The sequence below is a fragment of the Lissotriton helveticus genome, chromosome 12, assembly GCF_964261635.1.
Source record: "Lissotriton helveticus chromosome 12, aLisHel1.1, whole genome shotgun sequence".
In the NCBI taxonomy this organism is placed as follows: Eukaryota; Metazoa; Chordata; class Amphibia; order Caudata; family Salamandridae; genus Lissotriton; species Lissotriton helveticus.
Window position 1 is genome coordinate 204,904,644 of NC_136073.1, and position 14,739 is coordinate 204,919,382.

At 45.8% G+C, this 14,739-nt stretch overlaps 1 long non-coding RNA gene across 1 annotated transcript; it reads right to left on the reverse strand.

Moving 5' to 3' along the window:
• Positions 1 to 1,962: 1,962 nt before the first annotated feature.
• LOC144799502 (uncharacterized) lies at positions 1,963 to 4,453 on the reverse strand. Its single transcript, XR_013603825.1, has 3 exons — positions 4,356 to 4,453; positions 3,981 to 4,078; positions 1,963 to 2,031 (listed from the first exon to the last, which is right to left on the reverse strand). It is a non-coding gene; the product is annotated as an uncharacterized LOC144799502 (long non-coding RNA).
• Between the last annotated feature and the right edge of the window lie 10,286 nt (positions 4,454 to 14,739).

Below are 14,739 nucleotides of genomic sequence, written 5' to 3' on the forward strand. Positions count from 1 at the left end.
GTGTGACTGTGTTATATTGCAAATGTTTGCTTTAACTTTTTTACAAAGAGCAATAATGCTGCTGATTACATTGATAGGAGAGGTAAATTAATATTTCAAAATCTTCTGTGCATTTCAGGTGCACTGTTCTCCTTCTCTGTGGCGGTGCCACTGCTTATTTGTTTTCTATTTTGTGTTCATTTAATTGGGCTGAGTAATGTATGAGTGTACTTTACAGAACTGCGTAATGCTAGACACAAAGGGGCAGATTTACAAGCCCCTTGCGCCACGTTTACGCTGCCTTACCTGACGCACAGCGACGTAAACGTGGCGCATCCCTGCGAGTCATGTACAACGAGATGCATCTAAGGAGATGCGCCACGTTAAGGCCTGGGCCTGCGCCACAATGGGTGCGTTCCCACGCAAGAGGGGTGGGGGGTGGGGGGTGGGGAGTGGCGGTCAGGCAGCTGTGCGCCTCGCAAAAGTGCCTGCATGAAATCTACAAGATTTAACGCAGGCACTTCCGCGACGCTGCTACGTCAATTCTTTATGCCTGCTTGCTTGAAGCAGGCGTAAGGACTGATGCGGTATGTTGAGTATTGGGCAGCCCTGAGCATTGCTATAGTTGCATCGCGCCCGCGACGCGACTCTAGAGATGCGCCCCTCTTTCGTCACGAGATTCGTCACGCATCTGCCTACCCTTGCGCCAGGGTTTGCCGCATTGTAATTGCGGCGCATCTGCCGTGATGCAAGGTTAGTTTTGCGTTACGCATTTGTTCTGGTGCACATCTGGAGGTGTCCAGCTCAGAACTCGTAAGTATGCCCCTAAGTGTCAGATTAGCAATTACCTGCGCATCCCTGCAAAGTGTGCGGCACGCCAGCACCACCCATGGTGCGCCGTATTTACAATGCGGCACACCATGGTCCCAAAACGTCACCGAAGCGTTACGCATCGGTGCCGTAAAGGCGGCTCATTGATGGAGTTGCGTTGCAACGATGGCGCAGCTCCAGCAATGCTGCGTCAAGCCGTAAGTCTGCTTCATGCAGGCGCAGGGTTTCAGTGACGCATCATTGTCCTAAATGACTGATTGAAATTTTATATATTCCCCATAGCCACTTTTAGCATGCGTTCCTGCGCAGGAACGCCCTCCCTTGCGCTGGAACGCCCCCTTATGGCGCAGGGCTTTAGAATGGGATGCATCTCCCATATGCGTCACGTTGTTAATATACGCCACACCATGGCGCCTCTCTTGTTGTGGCGCTGCGTCACAAAAGTGACGCAAGAACGGAGCAAAAGAGCTGCAAGGGGCTTGTAAATCTGCCCCTAGAGTAGAGGCTCAGGTGCAGTCCTTCCTTTGTAGCCCTCTTTTTGACTGAAATAGTTGGTTCTTGTTCTTTCTAAATGTTTGATTTGGTTGACAAGGACATCGACAAGCAGCAATCATCAATGTTTTCTGTTCATTCTTTCATGTTGTACGTCAGGTCCGCCCAGGGGCAAGCGGACAGAAAAAGCGGATGCAGTGGCTCCAAAGGAGGAGGATGCAGGCCAGGGCGGCGAGTGCTCCTTTGCTGGCCCCAGTAAGTTTTCATTTAAATATAGAGGACCTATTGTTGTCCAAGCGTTCCTAATTTAATTTTTTCTAAATAGTGTTTAGATAGGAGCAAAATCAATAATACTACTGTTGCAGGGACAATTCTCCACAAACCGAACTATGGACACCAAAGACCAGAGTAATAATATTTCAGAGTGGCGTGTTTGGCACACCGTATAAACCTGGTAGTGTCAGCGGCACGGACTCCTCCTTGCAAAAATTGCAAAACCTTTCGCTCAGTCACTCTAGTCTGGAGGACCAAAAACCACAGAGTCTATTCAAGTTTAAAAGGTTTATTAAAAGTTTAAGTAAACACATATATTAAAATAAAGTTAGTTGGAAATGGAAAAGTGCTTGGTGCTGAGTTGATGAGTAATGGAACACATTTCTTGTGGTCGAGCCGAGCTTTCACCTGGTTTGAAGTTGATGTTGCTCTTGTCCTTAGAAGTCCAGTTTCTGTCTGTTCAGAGAAAAATGGTGTGTGTTAAAATTAAGCAAGCATTCATCAATTATGTCAAAAAAATGCAGCAAGACAACAGCCTTCCCTGGAAGGAGGGACATTTTTACTTTAGACTAGAGTAGACAGTCAATTACTTAATCTGTTGTTTTCACATTCTTCATTCATACTTAGACCAACTACTAGTGAGTGGTGTAATCTAACATTCTTAAATCTACTTTGTAGGAGGAACATCTGGTGGCGGGGCCAGCTCGGATGTGGTAATAGTGATCGACTCCGAGTCCGAGGACCACTCTGGGGAGGAGGCGGCGCAAGAGGAGTCGGACCAAGAAGTACAGACTGTGAGGAAGGAGACAGTGGTGGTGGCGGGTACAGGTAAGCTGGATCATGGTACTATCTGACTCTTAGATAGCATATGATGTGTATCTACAGAGAGTAGACGGTCACTGGATGAACTACGAACATACTATGAAATGTTTCCAGGGGGGGGTGCAACATCATCACCATCTCCTGAGTCCTACTCCTGACATGATTGATAGTGTGGTTTGTGGCCAAGGGCCGCACCGAAGGGGGCAGGGTCGGTGGGGGAGGGGGGTGTATCTAGAGCAACAAAAAAAAATATGACCATGAAATTGAAATCATGCCCCTGCAGCGGATGCCTTCGTCCACTGAGCCACCAGACCTGGCATACACATTACACACATCTTTCTTTCTCTCTCCCCCTCCCTCTCTCTCTGTCTCCCTCCCTCATCCTCCCTCTGTCACCCTCTGGCTCCCTCCCTCTCTCTCTCTCTCCTTCTGTCTTCCTCTCTCTCTGTCTCTGCCTCTATCTGTCTGTCGGTCCCAGCCTGCTGTAATTACCATATTGTAATTTGTCACTGGGCCAGCACTGGATGGACCTGCGATCCAGGGGGGGGCAATCGCGCCCTCTCTTGCCCATCCCTGCGGACGCCCATGATATTGGCCTGAATAGTTTCTTTTGTACTGCGCTGGCTAGTTGCTAGTTGTACTGTGACAAAACTTCCTGCTGAATCATTTTGTGTTAATCATATTCTTAAAGAGCATTGGTTACAGATTATGTCTTTCTTTCTTCATATAGTTGGTCATACTAAAACAAAACCAACAAGGAGTATGCTGGCTGTACTGGCCCGGCAACGGAGGCTGGATGCAACTGTTGCCCAATATCGGTGGCTGGTGGAACTGGAGGGGGACGACACGCAGTCCAGTACTTCCAATATAACATCTGCATCCTCCTCAGTGACCCCACGTTCTGCCGGTCAGGGCAGTGCTCCAGCCAAACGGAGCCGTGCTGGCAGACGCCACCGCCGAGCAGCAAAGGCTGCACCTCACAGTACTGTAAAGGCTCGCTTGCGCCGAGCAATCCGCAGAGTGTCGGACCTGGAGGCGGAGGTCCGGAAATGGAAAGAGTACCAAAATTTGGTGGAGGGCCTCCGTTTAGATCACGCCACCCTCCGGGAGCAATACGATGCCCTGGCCCTAAGGCATGATGCCCTGGAGGCCAAAGTTAACAACACCATGCATCCCTAGAGTGTCCCTTGCCCTTTTTTGTGTGACTTTTGGGGGGTGGGAATTGGGAGTTGGGTTTTTTGGGGACTTTTGATGGACTATTTATTTGTTGGGGTTAGGGAGGGTCTTGTGGGAGATTATTTTGTTAGGGAATATAAAAATATACTTTTTCAAACTTTATCTGGCATATCTTTTTTTTTACTACTTTTGAGCCTGGTGGGTGGTGGTTTTGCAGTAAGTTCGTTTTACTGAACATTGTCATCGTGTTGGTTCACGTGTAATTGGCCAAATGTTTTCCAAAGTAAATGCCTGTCACAGAGTTTGTTAATTGAAGAGTCCTAGGACTTTACTACTAGTACCACTGTCACTCTCTCGCCTCTCCTAATACTCCATTATACTACCTCCCATCCAAACGCTTATCTTACCTGTAATTTGTGTTTGAGGGCTGGCTCCACTTGGAATTCACAGTGTCCTAAAGCGTTCTGCAGCAGGGCCCCAACTGGAGTTTCCCGGCGTGGATTTTCTGCAAAACAAAAGCAATCAACATTAGAAATATGGCAGCGGTGCTCACAGACCCCAAAATCCTAGAAGCCCCACAGACAGCACCCCTAAGACAGGCAAGCGAGCAATAATAACGCCTAAACGTTCACGTGTAATTGGCCAAATGTTTTCCAAAGTAAATGCCTGTCACAGAGTTTGTTAATTGAAGAGTCCTAGGACTTTACTACTAGTACCACTGTCACTCTCTCGCCTCTCCTAATACTCCATTATACTACCTCCCATTCAAACGCTTATCTTACCTGTAATTTGTGTTTGAGGGCTGGCTCCACTTGGAATTCACAGTGTCCTAAAGCGTTCTGCAGCAGGGCCCCAACTGGAGTTTCCCGGCGTGGATTTTCTGCAAAACAAAAGCAATCAACATTAGAAATATGGCAGCGGTGCTCACAGACCCCAAAATCCTAGAAGCCCCACAGACAGCACCCCTAAGACAGGCAAGCGAGCAATAATAACGCCTAAACGTTCACGTGTAATAGGCCAAATGTTTTCCAAAGTAAATGCCTGTCACAGAGTTTGTTAATTGAAGAGTCCTAGGACTTTACTACTAGTACCACTGTCACTCTCTCGCCTCTCCTAATACTCCATTATACTACCCCCATTCAAACGCTTATCTTACCTGTAATTTGTGTTTGAGGGCTGGCTCCACTTGGAATTCACAGTGTCCTAAAGCGTTCTGCAGCAGGGCCCCAACTGGAGTTTCCCGGCGTGGATTTTCTGCAAAACAAAAGCAATCAACATTAGAAATATGGCAGCGGTGCTCACAGACCCCAAAATCCTAGAAGCCCCACAGACAGCACCCCTAAGACAGGCAAGCGAGCAATAATAACGCCTAAACGTTCACGTGTAATAGGCCAAATGTTTTCCAAAGTAAATGCCTGTCAGGGAGTTTGTTAATTGAAGAGTCCTAGGACTTTACTACTAGTACCACTGTCACTCTCTCGCCTCTCCTAATACTCCATTATACTACCTCCCATCCAAACGCTTATCTTACCTGTAATTTGTGTTTGAGGGCTGGCTCCACTTGGAATTCACAGTGTCCTAAAGCGTTCTGCAGCAGGACCCCAACTGGCGTTTCCCGGCGTGGATTTTCTGCAAAACAAAAGCAATCAACATTAGAAATATGGCAGCGGTGCTCACAGACCCCAAAATCCTAGAAGCCCCACAGACAGCACCCCTAAGACAGGCAAGCGAGCAATAATAACGCCTAAACGTTCACGTGTAATAGGCCAAATGTTTTCCAAAGTAAATGCCTAACCAATTTCATCCCTTAATAGACCTTGCCAGCAATGGCCCAGCCAAGACCCGTAAACCCAAACGCAAAAAAGTCACACTCAGCAAAATGTATTTAAATGAGGACTCACTACTTCCAGACAGTCCCTCTTTAGGGGACTCATCAACGTAAGTTTCTTCATTGTGCAGATTCCAGGCATCAGCATTACGGGAAATGGATAGGGTGAGTCTGGAGGAGGAGGATAGACGACCAGGACTGAGTTCTTGTCAACTAACTGTTGTGAACCTGAGGAATGCTGCGGCATCAAAATCAAGACAGTTCTGCTGATGGGCTTGTTGTTTGATTGGTTGATTACAGTTTTGTTGTGAATGTGATGAAGCACTTGCTAAAAAAAGAAAGACAGACACACAGGAATAAAAGTGAATAAGGACTAATGTTAAAGTTAATGAATCATTGACTCATTTTCAGAACTCGCTGTCAGGGAAGCAGAGCTCGTCCTCAAACTCTGCAAATTGAGTCGGTAGTACTTCTCGTAACTGAGGAGAACTTTCCTCAGGTAGGTCGGTGTCCTCTTCTTCCTGCGTGCATTCTCGTACTTTGTAATCTGGTGGTATGAAGTGCTGGTTCATCTTTATCATGGTGAGCCGCTCCACATTTGCGGGCAAGAGGCGGGACCTTTTGCAAGTCACAATGCCACCAGCAGAACTAAAAACACGTTCTGAAGACACGCTTGCGAGTGGGCAAGACAAGTAATTGATAGCCAGGTTGGTGAGCTCTCGCCATATGTTTCTTTTCCCATGCCAATACGCCAATGGGTCCTCAGTAATATTGACCGCTGTTGAGTCATCCAGATAGGCCTGCACCATTGAAAGAATGTCCTCCCGGATTCCTGTACTTTGCACTTCTGTGTCCTTTCTGGGACAAGGAAACCCTAGCTCACTTAGCCAATCCGCTTCATACATATCGCCTGGGCCTGGTGCAGATGATACGGTTGCTGGTGTGGTTAACGGCTCAGAGGAAAAGTCACTCACTTCTGCCACAGGCACAGATGCAGAAGTGTTTTTTTGGGACGCCTGATGGCCTGCTGATTCACTAGTAGTACTGTCTTCTCCTACAGTTTCCTTCCGCTCTCTTTCAAAACGAATGGCTGACTGAGCTAGCCAACCTTATTACTCTGTAACATCTGATGTTTCAAAAGGAATTATTACTTTGCCAAACAATGGCTTTTTGTAACGTGGATCCAGAATAGTAGCACAAATGTAGTGCTGTTGTTTCTTGATATTTACAAGCCGTTTATTGCTAACTAGGCGATGTAATAATCTCTGCGCCAACTCATATGCTTCATTCTTTCCAGCATCTTTTAATTCTGAAGACACCACCTTGACTTGGTGCTCGAGCTTCAGCAACAATGGGATAGCTTTGCTCAAAGAACAGTCCTCCCTGCTGACGTCACGCCTGAAGACCTCAAAAGGACGAAGCATGTCTGTCAGGCTTTTAACTAGCTGCCATTGCTCCACCGCTAGCATCATTTCTGTCGTATCACCACCCAGGTTGTAGAAATACTCATTGACTACTGGAAACAGCTCATGCAGACGCTCAAGCATGTAGAAGGTTGAGTTCCAACGTGTTGCCACCTCCTGGATAAGTGCTTTCACTGGCATTCTACGTACATTTTGCTGGCGCCTCAGCTCCTTCCGGGCCTTAAAAGAATGGTTGAAGTGTGTGCATATTCTTCTGCAGATGGTCAGTATTTGGTCGACTGCAAGTTCTTTTTTCAAGAACTTGTGCACGACAAGGTTCATACAGTGCGCCAAACACGGCACTCTGAAATAGTAACCGTTCTCCATGGCCTTAACTACATTGCTGCCATTATCAGTAGAAACATAACCAACCTTGCAATTTCTTGGGGGCAGCCATTGCGAGACCTTTTTGTTAAAGTCATCCAAAATGTTGACTGCAGTATGACTTTTCTCCATGCCAAACATGGCTAATGTTGCATGTTTACGAGCACCCTTAAAAATCTCGACCAAGTCACCACCTGCATTTATCCGTTGTGCAACCCCTGAAAAAGAGACCCAGTGTGCAGTGATGCACATGTAATCAAGGGCTTGGCAACTGGTCCCCATGTCTGTTGTCAGGTGTATAGTGTGAACAGCACTCTTCTGCAAAGCTGCCCCAACCAACTCAAGCACCTCTTTATGTAGTGCTGGAACAGCAACCCTGGCAAAATAACCCCGGCTAGGAACCTTCCATTTAGGGGCCAGTGTTGCCACGAGTTCAAGAAAACCCACATTTTCGACAAACGAAAAAGGGAGAAGGTCCACCGCTAGCATTTTAGCCAGCTTAGTGTTATACAGGCGTACAGTTGGGTGGTTGCGTTGAAATTGCGCATCTGAGGAGAACATGGCTGAAATGGTGCGCTGGACAAATTTACTGGATGATGCTGATGCCTTCTTCGACCCACTTCTGCTCAGTGTTGACATTTTCCGCATTGGTGTGTCTCCCAGACTCTCAGTGTGCCTCCTATGTGTTCCGGAGGGTGTGGTGCTGCCAGGGGTACTGGGTGCAACCGGACAAATGTCTGACGCTTCTTCTACCTCCCCGTCATCTTCAGATGAAACACCTAGTATGGGTATATTTTGGCCACTTGCCCTTTGGGATTGCTTTCCCTTGATGTTTGCTAGGTGCGCAAACCATTCGATAGCGTGCCTTCTTTGAAGATGACCTATCTGGCCTCCGGTTCCATAGTTGGTACCAGTCTTTCCACGGCTAACTCTAGTCTTACAAATGCAACAAACGGCTATGTTATCATACTTTGCATGGACACTAAAAAAGTTCCAAACTGGGGACTGGAAACTTCTGGTTTTGCCGCACGAGATGATACTGCCAATGCCAGATGAAGCAGTGGTGGATGAGCCTTGCAGACATCTACTGGGTTGTGCAATTATTGCAGCAACCCTACTTGAGGGAGTCGAGCTGGATGGAGTCCCCCTCTGGGGAGAAAATATGGGAGCTGTAGGTTTTGTTGAACCTGTTGTAGTACTTGACTGCGTTGGTGGTGCTACCAGTGCCACGTCGCCAGGGTCACGCTCAGCATGACGTCGGGATAGGGTATAAATGTCTGTCTTCTGCATGGCCGGTGTGGCTGGAATGACGTGTGTGATGACTAGGTCATTGCTGTCATCCTGTTCAACAACATCAGAATGCACCACTTCATCAAGTCCGACGTTCGGATCCATAAGTATGAGCTTTCCGGGGCCCTTCCTTTTAACATTTGATACCTTTCGCAGCTCATGGTGTGCCTCCCTCTCAGACGTCGGAGATGGTTGCCAATCTAGATCCAGATCATCATCTGATGGAGCGGGGCTTGAAGAGGAACTTCTACACACACTCCTTGATCTTTTCCTTGGTGGGGAGCTGGGAGAAAATGAATCATCAGGAGGAATGCCTTCGTCTTCCTGACATGATACCCCGGCTCCAAAGTCAATTTCCTCCAGTGCCCCTACTTCTGGAAGAACAACCATTGTGGGCACTTGCACCACTCCATGCGCCGCTACATGGGCCTCTTCACTGACCTCTACTTGCAACTCTCCATGGACCTCTCCTTCTCGGCCTTCTCCTTCTCGGCCTACTCCTTCTCGGCCTTCTCCTTCTCGGCCTTCTCCTTCTCGGCCTTCTCCTTCTTGGCCAGCTCCTTCTCGGACAGCTCCTTCTCGGACAGCTCCTTCTTGGACAGCTCCTTCTCGGACAGCTCCTTGCGCATGTACTTGTGCTTGTACTAGTAGCCCATGCAGTTGTTGTTGCGGCTTTGGTTGTTGAATAGTACTTGTGAGATGAGTTACAACCTGTGTTGATGGTGTGCTGCTACTTTCTTGCGATGAGCCAACATCACTGGTCGTTGGTGATTGAACCACTAAACAGGCTACCTGTGCAGCACTCATGGTGGGCCTTTGTTCGTTCCACAAAAATGTAGTGGTCGAGCCACCAGTCTCCTTGGTAAGTGGTGCCACTTGCTTCTTCTTCTCCTTAGTAGAGACATTTTTCTTGCAAGAGGAGCTATGGGCACCTCTTTTTGGAGCCATCTTCTTCAGATGTTGGAACAACAGGCCGCAGCAGGACTTCTTCCTGGCACTGATGCTTAACGATGATGCGGAGTTATTGACTTTGTGCACCTAAAAGCAAACGAAGACAGAGGAACATCAGTAAATATATGTTGCATATGTAGCGCTTCAATAAATAGTTTGCAAGTAGGCATTTATGAATACACACATGCACACCACACAATATGGAAATTTCAAAATTAGGATTTGCTAAATTTTTGGGAAACAGGAGGAAACAGGAATTTAACATTGATCCAAGAGAGCACACACAGAGAGGGTTATAGTTTCATGTACCACTGACTCCCCCTGGGCTAAATGGGTGAAAGCAAGGCAAAATGGGTGCAGGCCTATGGCACAAAGCTCACTGCCTGCCTTCAAAATGGCCACTTGACCCCCATCCACATGGCCAGGACCATGCCTCAAAATGGCCCCCACCAACATAGCCAGCCCCCAACCCCTACTCCAAAAAGTCAAAAAACACAACACCAATCAAATCACCACAATCCAATGTCATCCATCAAGTTTCAGAAGGTTTAGGCTGCCTGCTGGTGGTTTTCTGGTGCAGAATTGCAATGTTTGCAATTTCGCGAGTGCGAGATTGTTGCTTCACGACGCGAACGTGGCTAAAAACCAGCAAAATCCGCGAACAGACGTATTCTGGCCTGGGCCCCCTGGGCATGATAAAATCACAGCACACTGGGTGCAGGCCTATGGCACAAAGCACACAAACTGGCTTAAAAATGGCCCCTAGACCCCCACCCACACGTGACCAGGCAATAAAATGGCCCCCACCCACATAGCAAGCCCCCAACACCACCCCAAAAAGTCGTAAAACACACAAAAATCACAACAATCCAATGCCATCCATGCCCTGGCCAGAATAATGTTAAAATTAAAAAAAACAGTTGTATCATGCATGCACCCATAACTAAGCCTGGTAGTTTTCAATTCATGTGCAGAATTGTAATTTTTTTACAATTTCGCAAGTGCGAGATTGTTGCTGCACGGGACGCGAGCAGTGCGAACACAGGCAAATTTTTTTTTATAAAATCCGATTTTCGGGTAATCCGCGGGAGTTCGAGGCCCCCTGGGCATAATGAAAGCAATCAGAGCAGACTGGGTGGGCATAGGGCACAAAGCACACTGCCTGACTTCAAAATGGCCGCTTGACCCCATCCACATGGCCAGGACCTGCAGGACCATGCCTCAAAATGGCCTCCCACACATAGCCAGCCCCCAAACCCACCCCAAAAAGTTGAAAAACACACACAAAAATCACCACAAACAAACAACATCAACTTATCAACTTACTTGTAAATCAAATTTCTAATCAAAAAGTAATCCAAAAGGCCTCAAAGCCAAATCTCCAGCAGCATCCACAAAAAGTAATCCTTCCCAGTCAAGATCGAATTCAAAGTGGCCAGGAAATGGACTAAGCAATGGGAGGAGCTTGCTGGACAGGAAGAGGAAGTTGGAGACTGGGTCACTTCCTTCACCCCTCCCCAATTGTAATTTTTGTAATTTCGCGAGTGCGAGATTGTTGCTGCCCGCACCGCGGCCTGCGAGCAGTGCGAACACAAGCAAAAAATCCGCCGCGCGCGGATTTGCGTATTTTCGCCACATCCGCGAGAGTTCGCGGATTGCGGATTTACCGAAAATCCAAAAAATCCGCGAGCGGAACGGATTTTGCGCCCATGCTTACATATCATCAATCCCATGAATCCCTACTACAAACATATATTTTTCTGGCGTCGATATATATCGATGATATCCTTCTTATTTGGAAAGGAGATTTGGAAAGTCTTATCAACTTCCACACCTGGGTGAATACCCATGATGAATGGTTAAAATTCACCTATACAGCCAACAACAAACTAATTGACTTTCTAGACATCACTATTTACGCAGAAGGTCAGACTTTACAAACTAAAACATACTCAAAACCAACGTCAAAGAACAGTCTACTCTCCTTTCAAAGTTTCCACCCCAGACCTCTGAGGGAGAATCTTCCGTATAGCCAATTTCTAAGGCTACGCAGAAATTGTAGCAAACTAACTGAATATAAGGAGCAAGCTAACGACCTAAGTGGAAAGCTTGAAGAAAGGTACTACCCTAAAAGAATCATCAACAAATGCAAAAAAAGAGCTCGCAATCAGCACAGGGATGGATTCCTTGTATCCACACCAAAGGAACCAGAACCAGATGTGACGACCTGTGTAACAACGTATGACCCAGCGAGTAATAAACTGAAGAAGATTGTAAACAAAAATTGGAGGATCTTAACTTCAGCCAACATTCAATGGCCGAAACCAAGGTTTGCAAATAAAAGAACCCGCAACCTGAAAGATATATTGGTCCACACAAGACCCCCTCCAAGAAAACCGCTGGCAATCACAAATTCACCATGGGACATGAGTCCGGTAACTGGTCATTACCCCTGTGGGTCATGTTCGGTATGTCCCTTAACCAAAGCGATTAAAGAGATACAACTACTTCCCGATTCCAATTGACGATTGCTTAACCACATGAACTGTAACACGAGCCATGTGATCTACATGATCACATGCCCATGTAAGAAATACTACATTGGAATGACATGCAGAAAGATCAAACAACGTCTGTGTGAACATCGAAGCAACATCAAATGTAAGAAGATGACAACCAAGATGTCCACCCACTATTTGGAAGCAGGCCATACTGTTAACGATCTGAAATGGATAATTTTGGAAACATTACAAAACAGAGACCACAATGCAGAAAGATTCTTTTTGAAAAAGAACAACGTTGGGTACACAGACTTGGCACCGATCAAAATAATTAAATGATAATATACCCTGGGGCAACATCTATAGATGAGCATAACAAACCTGGTCACAAGTAAGAAATAATAAATATGTGATAAAAGCACCTAGAAAATATAGAGAGGACTTTGATAATAGAATCCACTAACAATATTCCACCATGGACAAATCACAACACCTTGTTGCTGAATCCAGTCACCAACTTCTGTCTTAGCCGACCTATACCACAACTTTAGCGTGAAAGAGTCATAATCACTCTAGTTCACCCTCAATAATAATTTTTCAAAATTTTGCCTCCAAAAATCAGAACTAATAAAAATCTTTTCTGAATGAGAGAGACATTTTACTATTTTCACTTTATCACATCACAGTCACTATCACTGATCACTACTGTTTTTAACTGAGGGTATCGCCTCCTGGATGGAGGTTGCATAAACTACTAAACCCTATGATTATGCAGACACGTGTGAGGGACAGCGGAGAACCAAGATATACCGCTTAACACCGTCAACTTACCAACACGTGTATGAGGGTTTTTTTGGGACTAGTCAGAACCGTTCCGGCATACCCGAAGTTATGCAGGACAAGTGATCCTCCCCTTTTGAGCAGAATACATTATTAGAGGAATTGGATGGATCACGAATTCCTCCCTTCCCTCCACATTGATCATTGAATGGTGCTGTTTCATCAACCACTGGAGAGTGGCATTCAGTTCTAGGAGAGAAGCCCTTCCACCCTCAGGAGGTTATCTGAGCAGCCTACACAACTGTATTTGAAGAGGATATTGTAGGCCGCACACAGGTTGTGACATCTATTACATCGCTGCCCATCACCAGTCTCCCTCGTCTAGATTACAATCTCACAGACACAAGAACCAAGAAACAACTCAGAACACACCCCACAGTTTCCTCAGATGCTCCACCCTACCACCCAATTGCAACTCCTATGTTCTCTCCATTGCCACAATAACTGACTTCAACTGGAGATCACTATCAGCTAGATTCATCATTGTCAAATCGGCTCGCAAAGGGCCAGATTCTGAGAATCTGGCCCTTTGCGAGTGCAATTTTTGCATTTGGGATTCATCATCCCAAATGCAAAAATCGCTAATTGCGAAATCGCATATTTGCGAGGAATTGCATTTAAGGAATCTGTATTTGAGATTCCTTAAATGCAATTCATTAACCATTTTTTATTTGCGAATTCGCTATTTCTGGCCGCTATTTACCACGAAGTCTGACTTCGTGATAAATAGCGAAAACTTAGAAAAATGCACTTTAGTGCATTTTTCTAAGTGGTATGTTACACACACACATGTCCTTTGGACATGTGTGTGCGCAACATCTGGCTACATTTACATTTCAGGGGTGCTACAGGGTGTCCTTTGGACACCCCTGGCACCCTTGAAATCGCATCTTTATTTGTGATTAGCAAATTGCTAATCGCAAATAAGGAATGACTCCCCATTCATTCCTTTGGACCATTTGCCTTTGCGCCCATAGGAATGAATCGGGAGCCATTCCTTATTTGCGATTAGCAATTTGCTAATCACAAATAAGGAAGCTCTAGAAATCGCAATTACTACATGAATCCCGTTTTGCAAGTCCTTAATAGAGATTCCTTAATAATTGCTATTAAGGACTCGCAAAACGGGACAATGATGAATCTAGGGGTATGTCTCTCCCATAATGCAATGTATAGAACTTTCCAACAGTGATTCCAAAGTTTGGCAGTGATTGTTTATGGAATGTGTTGGATTACAACGAGCTGCTATCCTGGAACTTGTACTAGATACTTTATATATACTTGTGCTTTTGTGAAACCTCTGTTGAGTTTGCTTTGAGGTCTTCAATTCCTATGCTGCTTGTAGGATTACTATAAAGTGAAAGTCTTGTGGGACTTAATCTAAGCCAGAGTATTTATCCAGCAGTATGAAAGCTCTGCATTCTACTTCTCTTGCAATATACAGTTAATTTCAACTACAACAATTCTTCAGTGTCAATTACGTAAAACCTATTAACAGATAGTCAATTAACTATGTGCTGAACACTCAGAATTTCTGTCACATATGTATTCATGCATATGAGAACAAACACAGGTATTTGGAATATTAGCTAAAACACACACAGCAGATTTACTCATTTTCTGTGCTATTCAGCACAGGAACAAAATTTGCTACACTGCTTTGTGCAGGGGGGAAACACAGCACAGAAAGACATCTACTAAGATTGACCTGCTGATGCAGCCATCCCATGCACTGGCATTCTAATTAGGGTGCCTTGCACTACACACAGCCTCACACAACGGTGCAGTGATTAGCGTGCACTCTCTATACTAACATTTGTTCTGAAAACAGGCCCTTACAGGACAAATTCCCATGCCTTGACACATTTGAGAACACTGTCACACATTGGATGTGAGTGTGCACTTCAGCACACATGCAATGTGTGAGCACTTCAGAGAAATGAAAACATTTCCCCTTGTTGACACCGGC